Source organism: Macaca mulatta, chromosome 6, assembly GCF_049350105.2.
Source record: "Macaca mulatta isolate MMU2019108-1 chromosome 6, T2T-MMU8v2.0, whole genome shotgun sequence".
NCBI lineage: Eukaryota > Metazoa > Chordata > Mammalia > Primates > Cercopithecidae > Macaca > Macaca mulatta.
Window position 1 is genome coordinate 125,281,455 of NC_133411.1, and position 13,864 is coordinate 125,295,318.

The 13,864-nt window shown below is 35.3% G+C and overlaps 1 protein-coding gene across 3 annotated transcripts in view; it reads left to right on the forward strand.

The window, feature by feature from the left end:
- Positions 1–13,864, forward strand: part of COMMD10 (COMM domain containing 10) — a 245,342-nt gene that overhangs the window by 175,546 nt on the left and 55,932 nt on the right. The window lies entirely within an intron of this gene.

The window sequence follows — 13,864 nt, forward strand, 5'->3', positions numbered from 1 at the left end:
CTAAAAGAACCCCAGTATCCAATATTTTTGCCTACATTTTTAACATTAAGGAAATCCTTTTTTAAAATTTATATTTTTAACCATCACACGAGATTTTTATTATTGGAAAAAGAACAGACAACAAATTAGAAGGTTTCTCATTGAGGACGATTGAGTTTTTAAATGTATGTTAACAGAAAGTAGGAAAACTGATCACACTTAACATGTATACAGTACTTATATGGACTGGAAAGTTGGTTCTTGTGCTTTCAGTAGAAACATAAAACAAATATGATGTTCTCACAGAAATAGTTTCATAATAGGTTATGTTTTTGTATAAAGTCCCATATTTTCACCAGAACTATTACAAACATTATAGTCATCAGCAAATGTTACACATGTCTAGCATAGAAATTTCTTTTTTTGTTGTTGTTGTTTGTTTGTTTGAGACGCAGTCTTGCTCTGTCACCAAGCTGGAGTTCACTGGCACAATCTCTGCTCACTACAACCTCCACCTCCCTGGGGTTCAAGTGATTTTCCTGCCTCAGCCTCCCGAGTAGCTGGAACTACAGGTGCACGCCACCACGCCCAGCTTATTTTTGTATTTTTAGTAGAGATGGAGTTTCACCATGTTGGCCAGGATGATCTTGATCTCTTGACCTCGTGATCCACCTGCCTTAGCCTCCCAAAGTGCTGGGAATAGAGGCGTGAGCCACCGCACCCGGTCCTAGCCTAGAAATTTCTAAAGTGTATATAAATTAATCATATCAATTCTAAATTACAATTTTCTTAACATTTTTTAACCTGTTCTTCAGTTTTTACACTATATTTTTAGTCCAAAAAAAGATGATAGGATTCATTAGGATATTTTGAGGGGAAAGATTTTTAAATAGGTCATTTTGAAGATACTTTTGAGTAGACATAGTCATTACATAGTTATTAAAAACCAGAACTTTATATATTTTTATAAAAGGATTTCTAAATTCTAAAAGTAATAAATGACCTTAGGGAAGATTTGGAAAATACAAACAAGTATAAAGAAGAAAAAAAAGTTCCCCCAATCCCACTGTGCAAATCAACCACTCTTTTTTTTTTTTCCATGCTAAACTGTAGCCAGCTTTATTAAAGATACTTTCCATAAACAGTCATGGTATTTCAGGCAGGACATGGGCAGACATTCATTAACAGTATACAACAACTTTCAAACTCCCTTCTTCAATGGACTACCTAAAATCAGAAAGCCACTATAAAATCCAATGAAGTCTTCATCTGATGCTCTGAACAGGCAAAGTTTAGAGTGAGGGTTGACATTTCACATTTAGCATGTTGTTTAACAACTTTTCACAAGCTAACCCTGACTTTCAGAAAGTGAAATGAAAATGGTAGAATTTATCTGAAGATCCACAATCTAGAAACAGAGCCACTGCTCTTTTGACAGGTGCCATCTCAGTGGCATCACTGGAAAGTCCAGATTGCCTGACACACTGGTAACCAATGAGTGGGGGTCAGGTCCCAACAGATGTCTGGGTTTAAGGGAGTTAAGTCTATGCTGAAAGGTGGAAAGGGAGAAGAGAACATAAAAACTAATTTGTTTTTCCATACCACAAGGCTTTTGTGTCAAAGTGGACATGTGTGTCAAAGTCAGGGAATCCCTCCTCCTGGAAGCCAAGAGGAAGTCTCTCAGAACTAGAAGGGAAATATGTTTTCCCCACATCAATCCAGCTTTGAAGACACTCTATTAGTGACGTATGCCCCTTCTCCTCAAAACAACAATGAAGTGTTCTGTGTGCTAACAGTATAGCTTAAAAAAAAAGTAAAACAAAATTCTGCATTTTTATGAAACTTGATAAAAATTGTATTTCAAACTGGACAGTCACCAGAAGTACAGTTATCAAATATGAACATACTTCACTTGGCATCTCCATCTGGCACCTTCAGCTTTCTGTGCCTGGTCTGTTTTGACATCTCCATTTTCCCCTCCTTGCCAGCATCAGCTTTTCCCTTTTTCCCTTTGGGTACCTTCTCTCCCTTCTTGGCAGGGGACTTTTTAGGCCTGAGCTCTGGTTTTGGAGGAGCAGTTTTAGCAGACAACCTCACAGATCTTCTCTGTGGTTCGTCTTTTACCTTGACTTTATCTCCTTTAGCATCCCCTTCAGTCTTTCTCTTGCGATGGTGGTAGAACATAGGTGCTGGGCATAGGATGCAGCGGCATGCGGGCTTTGGTCGGTCTAGGGGTCATTCCTGCCTCTTCTTCACTCTGCTCCAAATCAACCACTCTTAATAGTGAACTCTTTATAAATACCACTGTGTACATTTAAGTTGTTTATTATTTCTCACTGTTAAAAATAGTTTTTCCTCATACAATTTCTAAGGATGCTTCCTGATGACAGCAAAATGCAGTTTTCTAAAGAAATTTATCCAACTTGATAAAAGCAAGAGTTCTTCACTTAGGACAGGTATATGGGCTAGCTGTAAGAGCTTCCCTAATTTCTGTTTGACACAAATTTTCTTGGAAGTAAGGAAAGTAGAACCATATTCCCAGGAAGCATTCTCTTGGTGAGACAGAATAGAAGAAAGAATACATACTATGAGAACATTTTAGGGACAATTCTGAATAGTAGAAGAGTAGTAAGGGCTCCAAAAGAACTTACATTCCTTCTTTTGTCACTGGAAAATCCCAGCTAGCTTTGAATAGGGCGTTGACTCTACCCCCATATTAATATTCTTAGAGTGTGTTATAGATTGAATTGTGCTTCCTCAAAATTTGTATGTTGAAGCTATCTTTCCCAGTGTGTCTGTATATGGAGATAGGGCCTTTAATGAGGTAATTAAGGTTAAATGAGGTCATAAGGTAGGGCTGTAATCCAGTATGACTGGTGGCTTTGTAAGAAAAAGACTAGCTACCAGGTGTCTGCTTTAATAGAGAAAACCTATGAGACAAGACCATCCAAAAGCCAAGGAGAGAAGCCACAGGAGAAACCAGCCCTGCGGACAACTTGATCTTGGACTTTGAGCCTCCAGAACGGAAAGTCTGGAGACTGTTGTTGAAAATCTGGAGACTGTTGTTGGTGGCTGTTGTTTAAACCACCCAGTCTGTGGCGTTTTCTTATGGCAGCCCTAGCAAACCAATACAGATAGTTTTCTTTCTTTTTTTTTTTTTTTAAACTAGTAGTGCTGTAGGCAGAATAACAGCTCCCCACAGATAGAAACTGCTAATCTGTAGACTATGTAAGCGTTAACTTAAAAGGAAAAAAGATTGGGAGACTCTCCTGGGTTATCTAGGTAGGCCATAAGCACAATAATAAATGTCCTTATAAGAGAGAGGCAGAGGGAGATTTGACACAGACGTATGTAAGAGAAGTTGCTGCGATCACTAAGGCAGAGACTAGGATAATGGCCACAAGTCAAGAAATGCTGGCAGCTAGAAGGAGGAAGAGGCAAGAAGCAGATTCCCAAGAGGGAATGCAGCCCTCCTGACTCCTTGTTTTCTGCCCCGTGAAACTGTTTTTGGACTTTGTGAAGGAATATATTTCTTTTCGTTTAAGCTATTGAGTTTGTAGTAATTTGCCTTCAGCAGCCATAGGTAACTAATGCAAATAGCTGCTGAAAATACCAAATACTTTTCAGTGTCTAATGATGTAATCTTACGGTTTTTGAATCATATCATGTTTGCTTTCTAATTTGTGAAGAAATTAACTATGTCAATATACTTTTCTATTTTTTTGTAAACTCTACCTCATGCTGGTATTTTTTTTTCATACATTGACTGATTTGATAATATTTTGATAGAGGTTTTTTATTAAGGAATTAAATAGTCTCTACTTTTTCTTTTTTATACTGTCTTTGTCAGGTTTGGCTCATAAGGTTATATGTTAAATTGTTTTGGATACACAGTGGGAGCCCAGGTTATTCTAACCTTGAAAATCAGTTATCAAAGCTGAAGCTTCCTATGATAGACAATTGGGAGATAATTTTGGCTCTTAAGTAGAAGAAGCCATATTAAAGTGTGTTTTTTAAGATAATGAGACATAACAGTACATCCAAAAATTGCTTATAGGTACTTAGGGAGCAAAATCAGGCATTAAAGTTTCAGAAAACAATCTAGGTACTGAGTTTCTCAAACACATTCTGCCTCATTCATGTTCTTCAGGAGTGAAGACTACGTGACTTGAGTTGGGGGGGATTTAATGAGGAAGTAAAGGAATTCTAAGCCCCTAGAGAATGTCACAGTAGATGACTGAGAGGTGATCATGTTTATCTTTTCCCTGTAATTCTTTTATTCCCTTGAAAGAGGTGAACATCATAGATAATAAACTTTGAGAATGTTAGGGTACGGCAGGGAACATATCTGTATAGGTCAGAATTTCTGAGCTTGGCAGCCTTGGACTTTTTGTGAGAGAAAGAAGAGTAGAGTTATAAGGATCCATGGATACATATGTAACCCAAGTATTGTATAAACACGGGAAAAATAATATAACTTACATGTCTATTATTCCAGATTTTCAAATATACTTAATTACTTCGTAAATCTAAATCATCAACGGAAAAATTATGTTTCTAAATTTGTGGCACCTTTAGTTAATGCTTTCAAACAACAAATAATAAGAGCTTATACCTGTTACCTATGGGAATCTGTAAAGTGAGTTTAAAATAATTATTTTAAAGGGACCATCTTCTAAATGAAACCCTCCCTATAATCTTATAAAATTAATCAGGGAAGAAGGGATAGCGAGAAACAAAACCAAGCTTGCAGCACATTCAGCATTAATCACTAGGTCAGGCTTGCTCTCTGATCTGCTTCTTCACAGTTGTTTGGTGCCTATTGTCCTAGAATCACATAGACCTTAGATTATAGTTCTCCTTAACTGCTCCATAGATAACAACTTGAACATTATGAAACATTAAGTTTTCCCTTTGAGATATTCTTTTTTTTTTTTTAAAGTGTTCCAAAGGCACATTGGCACCTTTAAGATATTCTTTCAGGTCCTGCATACCAGTGAAACTATAGGCACCAGCTGGTCTGATGGTGAGCTGACTCAGCAAAGAACACACTCTGTATCCTCATGATTTAATCTCCCTTACTCCAACCAATCAATGACCCCAATTTTCCAACCCCTTGCCCTTTACTATCCCCTTAAAATCCCTGGCCCAGAACTCACCTGGGAGATGGATTTGGGGGTCTCCTCTCATCTCCTTTCTCAGCCACCCTGTAGTCATTAAATTCTTTCTGTGTTACAAACCCTGCTGTCTCAGTATATTGGTCTGTTACTGTACAGCAGGCATACAGATTTGTTGGTCTTGAATCTAAACACCAGTCCCTTAATCTTATTACTGAGGATACTCTTGGCTGTATAGTTACTCTTGGTTACATTGCTAGTTAGTTACAGAACCCTGGTGAGCGCCTGTGTTTTCAAGATCTCTTCAAAATGCTGTGAAGAAAAGATCTTAGGTTTAGGTCTTAGTAGTGATTATTTTGTTTGACTTTGGAAAAGTGTAGATACCTGCATCTCCTCACTGTGAGCTATGCACAGATGAAATGTTGCATTATTACTTTTTGAAAGATGCAGGATAGCTTCTGTTTTTGAACATTATGCTTTAGTTGTTGTAGCCACCATTCTTTATTTAAATGAGTAGAAAATCAAGAGGAAAGTAAGGATGGATTTTTGCAGTCCTTTGCTTATTTTCCAACATTTTTTCTTACCAGAGAAAAGATAACTTAGATAGGTAGATAGGAAGGGAGGGAGGTAGATAGGCAGGTAGTTAGTTCAACCAGAAAAAAATAAAGTCTGTTTTAGCAGGTTGTGAGAAGATGAACTGAATCTGTCAATGTGCGCATCTTCTTTAGTTAGCAGGAGTGGACGTGGGTAAGCCTTGGTGCAGCAAATAATACTAATAAGTGCATATGTTCCAAATAGAGATGTGGTCATAGGAGGGGGAAAAATGTTAATGCTATCTGGGGTGTTAAGAAGTTAGGGAAAGGCACAGAGCATAATTGAGATGAAATTGCAACTTCTTACTCTCTTCAGTGATAGCTAAATCTAATTTAAGTCTGTTACTCTGTTCTCATGAAAATATTCTCAAGAGTTGAAGAAAATAGTAAGGCAATCTATATGGACCTTAACAAAACTTAGTTTTGACTATTGGAATTAAATTTTAATATTTTAATTTGGAAATCTACTCATCCTGAAATCTCTTTTAGTAAAAATATGGAATCTTTTAATATGCATTAGAATTATTTTGGTTAATAATTATAGTTTCTGTACCAATTAGGGTATCAAACTCTTATATTGAAATTATATTAAATTGACTCATTGACTCATCTAGTTAAATGGGAATATGCTTTCAGAAGTAGAATGAAGTCTACTTGTATTTGTAAAGTTGACACAATGTTTTATGAGGGAATTTAATATTCTTTTCAGGAACATGAGGCTGGACAGAAAGATAATCGTGCAAAAAATTATCTCAGTTTTTCATTTTGGCCTTTTGTTCATAAAAGAGCTAGAATTCAAAAGAAAACAACATTTAGCCTATTTATTTATTTATTATTTTTTGAGACGGTGTCTTGCTCTGTTGCTCAGGCTGGAGTGCAGTGGCACGATCTCGGCTCACTGCAACCTCCGCCTCCCAGGTTCAAGCAATTCTCCTGCCTCTGCCTCCTGAGTAGCTGGGACTACAGGTGTGCACCACCATGCCTGGCTAATTTTTTGTATTTTTAGTAGAGACAGGGTTTTACCATGTTGATCTGGCTTGTCTTGAGCTCCTGACCTTGTGATCTGCCTGCCTCGACCTCCAAAGTGCTGGGATTATGAGCATGAGCCACTGCTCCTGGCCCCCCTTTTTAATATTGTGGTTATTTTAGTTGATATCTTCAGATTCCTCTTGATTGGAGTATATAAAATATGTAATAGCATTGTGTTATTTTAATTTTACTTGTCTATGTTCTTATTTCTTTGAAGTTGCTATTTTTCACTATATTTTGCCATCACCTATAAATTATAAATATCAGTCTTAACAGGAGTCAGGTATTTTCTATATTGAATATTTTTTTTTAAAAAAGGAGATAGGATAAAATATGACGAAGTCAAATCTAAGAATTACTTTAGAGAAGTCAGAGGATTTTTATTTAGTATTGAGAAGTATAAGGTAAATTAAATTTATAGATCAGAGAAAAAAGTTTTTATTACAATGTAATATGTGAGACAAAAAATAGGATATGATTATCTACATTTTATTTGAATATCATTTATTAAACAAATATTTACTTAGCTACAAATTATGTAGTAGAAAGTGTCTCAGGCTCTGGGAATATATTTGCAAACATACTGGTCAGTGAAACATTAAATTTCTAATTAGAAATTTTAGAAGTTCTAAGAAAGCAGAAAGCTCATGGTCCTTTTGGAACATAGTCTAGGGAGATTTAACGTAATCCAGAGAAGCTCGGGAAAAATTTATGTGACAGAGACCAGAGACCATAGGGTTGAGTCAGAGAGGGACAGAAGGGGTTTGGAGAGAATGTTATTGGAATGCAGGAATCGTATGTTCAAAAACTCTGAAGAGACTATAATGTATCTTTCAGGTAAGATACCCTGAAAGAAGTTCATGATCACAGGAGTGGAGTCAGTGAGAAGAGGTGAAACCAGACTGGAATGGTTCAAAGACAATACTTGAAATTATCTGATTAAAATAAGCCACTGAACATAGCCTTAAGAATGATGGTTATTCCATTTGGTATTCTTTGCTGAACTGCTTAACAGTATTTTTATGTTTCCATGTGCTGGATTCATTTTAGAAATGTGTTAAAAAGTAAAGCATGTATTAGAAGCACCACTATAAGACCATGGAAATAGTTTTACTGTTTGTCTCTTTTGTTTTATATTTTTTAAGAACAAAGCTTCCATTTTCAGCTTCCATCTCTTGGACTATTCATTTAACCGTGATCTTTCAGTTTCTCAATCCAAGTTCTAAGGATTCTGAGGTTGGTCGTTTAACTCTTCATCCTTTTAAAAAATTGAAGCAATGTATTTTTTCAGTGAAAGATAGTTCATAAATCTTGCTGCTCAAACAAATCATTAGTCTATAGGAGGACTTCAGTTGGGAATTGGTTTATTCTTGTTCACTAGAATTAGGAAACCCTATGTAGATAGGAGCCATCTCTGTTTATAATTGTTGTCTCTACAGTTCCCAGCCATTGCCTAGTATATTAATCCATTTTTGTTGCTATAAAGGAATACCTGAGACTGGGTAATTTACAAAGGAATGATATTTATTTTAGCTCATGGTTCTGCAGACTGTACAGGAAGTATAGTGCTAGCATCTGCTTCTGGTAAGACGCTTACAATCATGGTGGAAGGCAAAGGGGGAGTTGGCATATCACATGGTGAAAGGGAACAAGGGGCGGCCCACTCTTCTAAACAATCAGATCTCATATGAACTCAGCGAGAACTCATTTATTGTGAGGACAGCACCAAGCCATTCATGAGGGCTCTTCCCCCAAGCCCCAAACACCTCCCCCTAGGCCCACCTCCAGCATCAGACATCCCATTTCAACATGAGGTTTGGAGGGGACAAAATATTCAAACCATATCACCTGGGATATTATTGATGCACTTATTTGTTGATTGAATTAATCATAATTTTTGTTGGCATTACATTTTATTTTGACTTTAAATGCTGGTTAGTATTTGATAGTTCCATGGTTCTGCGATAACATTTAGGCTTGTAGTGAATGAAACATTGCAATATTGTTTAACCTTTTATTTTAAATTTAAATAAAAGATGGATAAGAATGTTACTTTAACATTTTATATAATATCCTTTAACAATCTGTAGGCTAATCTTTAGTTTATGGGACTCCTCATAAACTAGGGTAATTTCTCCTAACCCATAATGCAGTTTTACTGATTCTTCTGCCATTTCCAATTTGTTGCTGTGCCTATTTGGTGAATATTTTATTTCACTTATTATACTTTTTAGATCTAGAGTTTTCTTTTTTTCGTTTCTGTTTTTCTCTTGAGATTTATTCTGTGTTCACTCACTGATAGCATATTTTTCTTCAGTTCTTTGAATATATTTATAATAGCTTTTTTGAATTATTTTACTTGCTAAATACAACATCTGAGCCCAGTTAGAGTCATTTGTATTGAGTGTATTTTTTCCTAATTTCTTGAAGACTTTCCTGTTTGTTTTGGGGGATTTTTTTTTTTTTTTTTTTTTTTTTTGGTGTATGTAGAAATTTCTGGTTGAAGACTAGACACTGGGAAACACATGGTGAAATGACTCTGGGTTCTGTTATATTCTTTCGAGGACCTTGGCTTTTTGTTCTAGTAGGCAATTGACTTCCTTGGGTTGAAACCACAAACTGTCTCCTGTGAGGTATTCAGCTTACACCTTTCCCCTGCTGCTTTGTTAACCTGAACACCTGTAGGTCCCCCTTGTACATGCATAATGTGATAGCCCAAAGATTTTGGCAGATGCTCATCTTCTCTGTTGTTTCTTTGTGTCTCAGAATTTCCTCCTAACTGACAGTAGCTATGCCAGCTTTGGGCCCTGTACTCTGACACTTCAAGCCTGTCTAGATTCATCTTTCTACCACTCAAGCTGTAAATGATTGAAGAATGTTCTCAGTTAATAAAAGAATCACTGATTTTAAAATTTTTTTTTTTTTCTCTTCCTGCTTTTTCACTAGGCTTCATAGGCCTCCCTTGCTCATGTGTAATTTTTGTTGTCAGCCAGGAATTTGTGTAGTTTGTGCTCTGAATTTGAGTCTCATGCCTTCTGAGATTAGCTTGGTGCTAAGATTTTTCCTTTAAATTTTCAGCTGTTTTTCCAGCTCTCAACTCTTAAGTTCTAGCATCTTTAGCCAATGCGATGCCATTTTTTTCTTCTCCTTTTTTGTAGCTGTAGCTATGGAGTTTGGTCAGTGCCCTGGAGCCAGTATGAACTCTCAATTCTTACCCCTTCTAGTTTTCAAAATAAAACTCTCTTCAGCCTTATGTCTGCATTTGAAAGTTTAAAGTATCTTTAAGTAGTTTGTTTGCTTTAATCTAGTATCTTATTATTGGTATCTCTGGGGTTTTGTATGGCCACGTCAGTTTTTCTCATAACCAGAAGTTAAACTACTTCATCCCTATTGATTTCAAATAGTACATTTAAAACAAGAGCTTCTAAACATTCAATAAGATTCAAATGATATTTTAGACATTAACTTACATCTCAACTCTTCCAAGTTTGTAAGTTCATGTTTATACTTTGTACTTCCCCTGGTTTTTTTTTTGTTTTTTTTTTAAGATCAGCAAATTATATTTTAGCTGATGGACTTTTCTCAGTTTGTGTTAATTACATGGGTATCTCTATTTAGTAGTGCATTTAGAGTCACTATTTTTTACTGCTGAAGGTATCTAGACATTTGATTGGAAAATAGTTTGTCATTGAACTTAGTAGCAATATTGGGGGACTTGGGACTAAAAGGCACCAATCAACTTAGAAAACCAAGCCCTGTAGTAACACAAGGAAAAAAAAAATTTTTCCTGAAGCCAATACCTTGGGAAATAAAGATAATAGAAATGAAATCACCTAAGTGGATGACCTTAATATTTCTGAATATGTTCCATAACCCTCACAGGTAATAGTGGACTGGCAGCTGGGAGACAGAGGACAAAACATAAATGTAGAATTTCAAGGATCTTCCTATTTTCTGTTAAAGTAGCAGGAAGTATGAATTACTAGAGACTTTACGTATAGTCAGATTGCTGAGTTTCAGTTTCAGATATTTTTCAGACATTCTCCCACTTCACTCTCATTTCGTATGAGTTCATATTATTTTATGCCCCAGGCCCAAAGGGTAGATAAGTGTACTGCTCTAATGTATACTGTTTAGCTGATTCACTCTCCCCCTCTTTTGCCTTCTGGTTTCACAGAGTGTTAGGCAGGAAAGCAGGGTCTGTATCTATCTGTACTATAGGTTCACTATCCTTGCCATAAATTAAGTTGATCACTTAAAAAGTATCACTACTTTAGTACTGGATTTAGCTCACTTTTAACAGAAATTTCATGGTGATCTTTTCTTATTTCAAGGCCCTTAGATCTTACCCAATTTTCTCGTTAATGAAGCATCTCATTCTCCTTCAACAGGGCTTGCGTTTCCTTTGAACAAACATTATTCCTACCAATAATTCTGATAACTTTCTGGTAATTTAATTGTGGTTACCCATCCTCTTTATTCTCCATCAGTTCATTTTAGATATTCTTCTGATTTCCTTTTGTCTTTCACAAGATTTTTGAATCTCATTTTCTCTACATCTTTAATATGACCTACAAAAAAAGTTCGTTCAATTTATATGTCCTGCCACCAAATAGTACTCTGCTTGAAATTCCACATTTATGTTTTGTCTCCTCTGACACAGGTAATAACCAGTCCACTATTATCTGTGGGGGTTATGGAACATGTCCAGAAATACTAAGGCTGCCCACTTAGGTGATTTTATTCTTATTATCTTCATTATCCAAGGTATTGGCTTCAGAATGTTTTTTCTCCTCATGTTTTCTGACTTGATTGGTGATGCCAAGCATTCACACAGCTTTTCAGTTTCTCAGCTTAGATGCAAGGAATGTTAAAAAGTTACTATCAGTGCCTTTAATCATGAAAAAGACAAGTAGAAGGAATTAGTTCTCTCACGCAGGGACATCAGTGTGTATATATACCAGTGGGAATCAGACATCATGTCTAGGTAAAATCACTTACCACACTGCAGCTACTTTTTTCAACTGGTAATTTTAGCCAAACTAGGTCATGTTATAAATGTCAGCAAGGCAAAAGAGAGAATAAAATGTCATCAGAATAATGCACATACATTTCAGTGGAGCTTAAAATCTTTTATAGGAGACAGGATTATGAGGTAGGAGGTTTTTTTCATTGCAGCGATAAATGTGAATACAGTTACTATGATTCTTTCTTAAGGTATTCACTTTGGCCTCATTCCTGCTTTCCTTAAAAGTCAAGTTAGCTTGTAGATAAGAGTTTTAAGCCAAATAAATAACAGTTATTGTAGTGATTTGGTTGAAAAATACACTTCTAATTCCCCTTTAAAAACTGAGAAGAAATATAGTGCAATGTCAGCCACAAAATCATTATTTTGATAGCTAACATCATTTGTATTCTAGGCTAGAATTTTAAAACAAAGTTCAAAAAAATAAAATTTTATTCACATTGTTGATTTTGCCAAATGACACAAGCTATATGTTAATATTAAATTAATATAGGCAAATTAAAGAAAATATCACATTTATCACTTTCATATGTAGTCATTTTTATTTCAATAACCAGAATTGTAGGTTTTAAAAAACGTTTGAAAATTTGCTTTAATAGGTTTGACAAAGAACCTTTAATAGACCACCGCTTTTTATTTCAAATTTTCAGTTAAACCTCAAGAAATAATATGGTCCTGCTGTGATTTTTAAATGAATGCTTTTGTAGTTGCATAAATTGTGTTTTTTCATGAATATTAGGATTGTAAAAATTAAGTCTGAATTCTGATCCTTTTCCTTTCAGGCTTATTAAAATAAGATCTTTTAGGAACACTGTGACTCTCTCCTTGTTAGTCTTATGTTGTAACTTAGCCCTGATTATAAACAAACTTTAACTGTTTCTTAATTCAGTTTTTTCTTTTGTCATGAGCAAAGAAAAATTACTGAAATGAGTAAGCATTGAGACATATTCTTGTATTTGAAAACTTAGTATGGGGATCATATTTTTGACTCCCGGCTCAGGATAGGATTAAGTAGGGTAGATTATTTTATCTTTTTATAAAATATGTAAAATAAATATTTGCCTATAGACATTACAATTTATAGTAGAGGAGTTTCACATTAAAAAGATGCTGATTTGCCTTTACATTTAGGCATAAAAGAAGGAGTACATAGAGAGCATTTATAATTTATCCACTTTAAACATAATTATTTTTTATTATTTCCCTTTGTACTATTTTTAATCCTACTCATAGAATGAAAGATGGGGCATCAAACTTGTATCTAAGATTGATGATATGTTTTGAGTCAGGGGCAGACAAATACAGTAATGGCTTAGTCTGATATACAGGCATTTTGGGTTCAATCTCTAGGGACAGGTATTCATATGTAATAAAACTTACCACTTGAACTGGCATTGACTGTCATTGTTAAAAATCCTAGCAGGATCAGCATTCACCAAGTAAATATAAAGATCGAATTTACCTTCTTCTGGCAAGGTAGGCAGAGAAGCAGGACAAAGCATAAAGACTTGATAGCATTACATCTGTTCAACTGTACTTCAAAGAAAAGAAGTGGCAATGATTAAGGGTACTGTTCAATTCAACAAGCAATTATTGAGCAGTTCTATAGCCCAACATTGTGTTAGCTGCTAAAGGATACAAAAGGAGAAGACAGTATGATTTTGCACTAAAGTAGTTTATCATCTAATTTGGAAGACAAATGGTTTGTATATGAAACAGCTAGAAAATAAATTATGACAGTATGTAATTGAATGTAGTTGTTCATGCAACAGAATACAAGCACAATTTATTTGTCCAGCAAGTGAAAAGATATATCTTTATTATGTTAAATTTTGTGTGGCAACATAAAGTAACATAGCCTGAGTTAATTCAGATCTTTGGTTATTTAAGATGAAAAAAACCCCAGCAATTTAAATGGTATTTATTTAAAATATCCTTTATTTTATTTATAGTCCTTTATTTAGACCACCTAAAAACACTGATTAGATATATGATTACTCATACCTGAGCCACCCCCCCAAAAAAAATCAAGAATAGCTTACTCACTGTTAATGATACAGTCCATTGAGTATAAACTTTATTAGGTTTTGTTCACTGTTGATTCTTTGCCTCATATATCA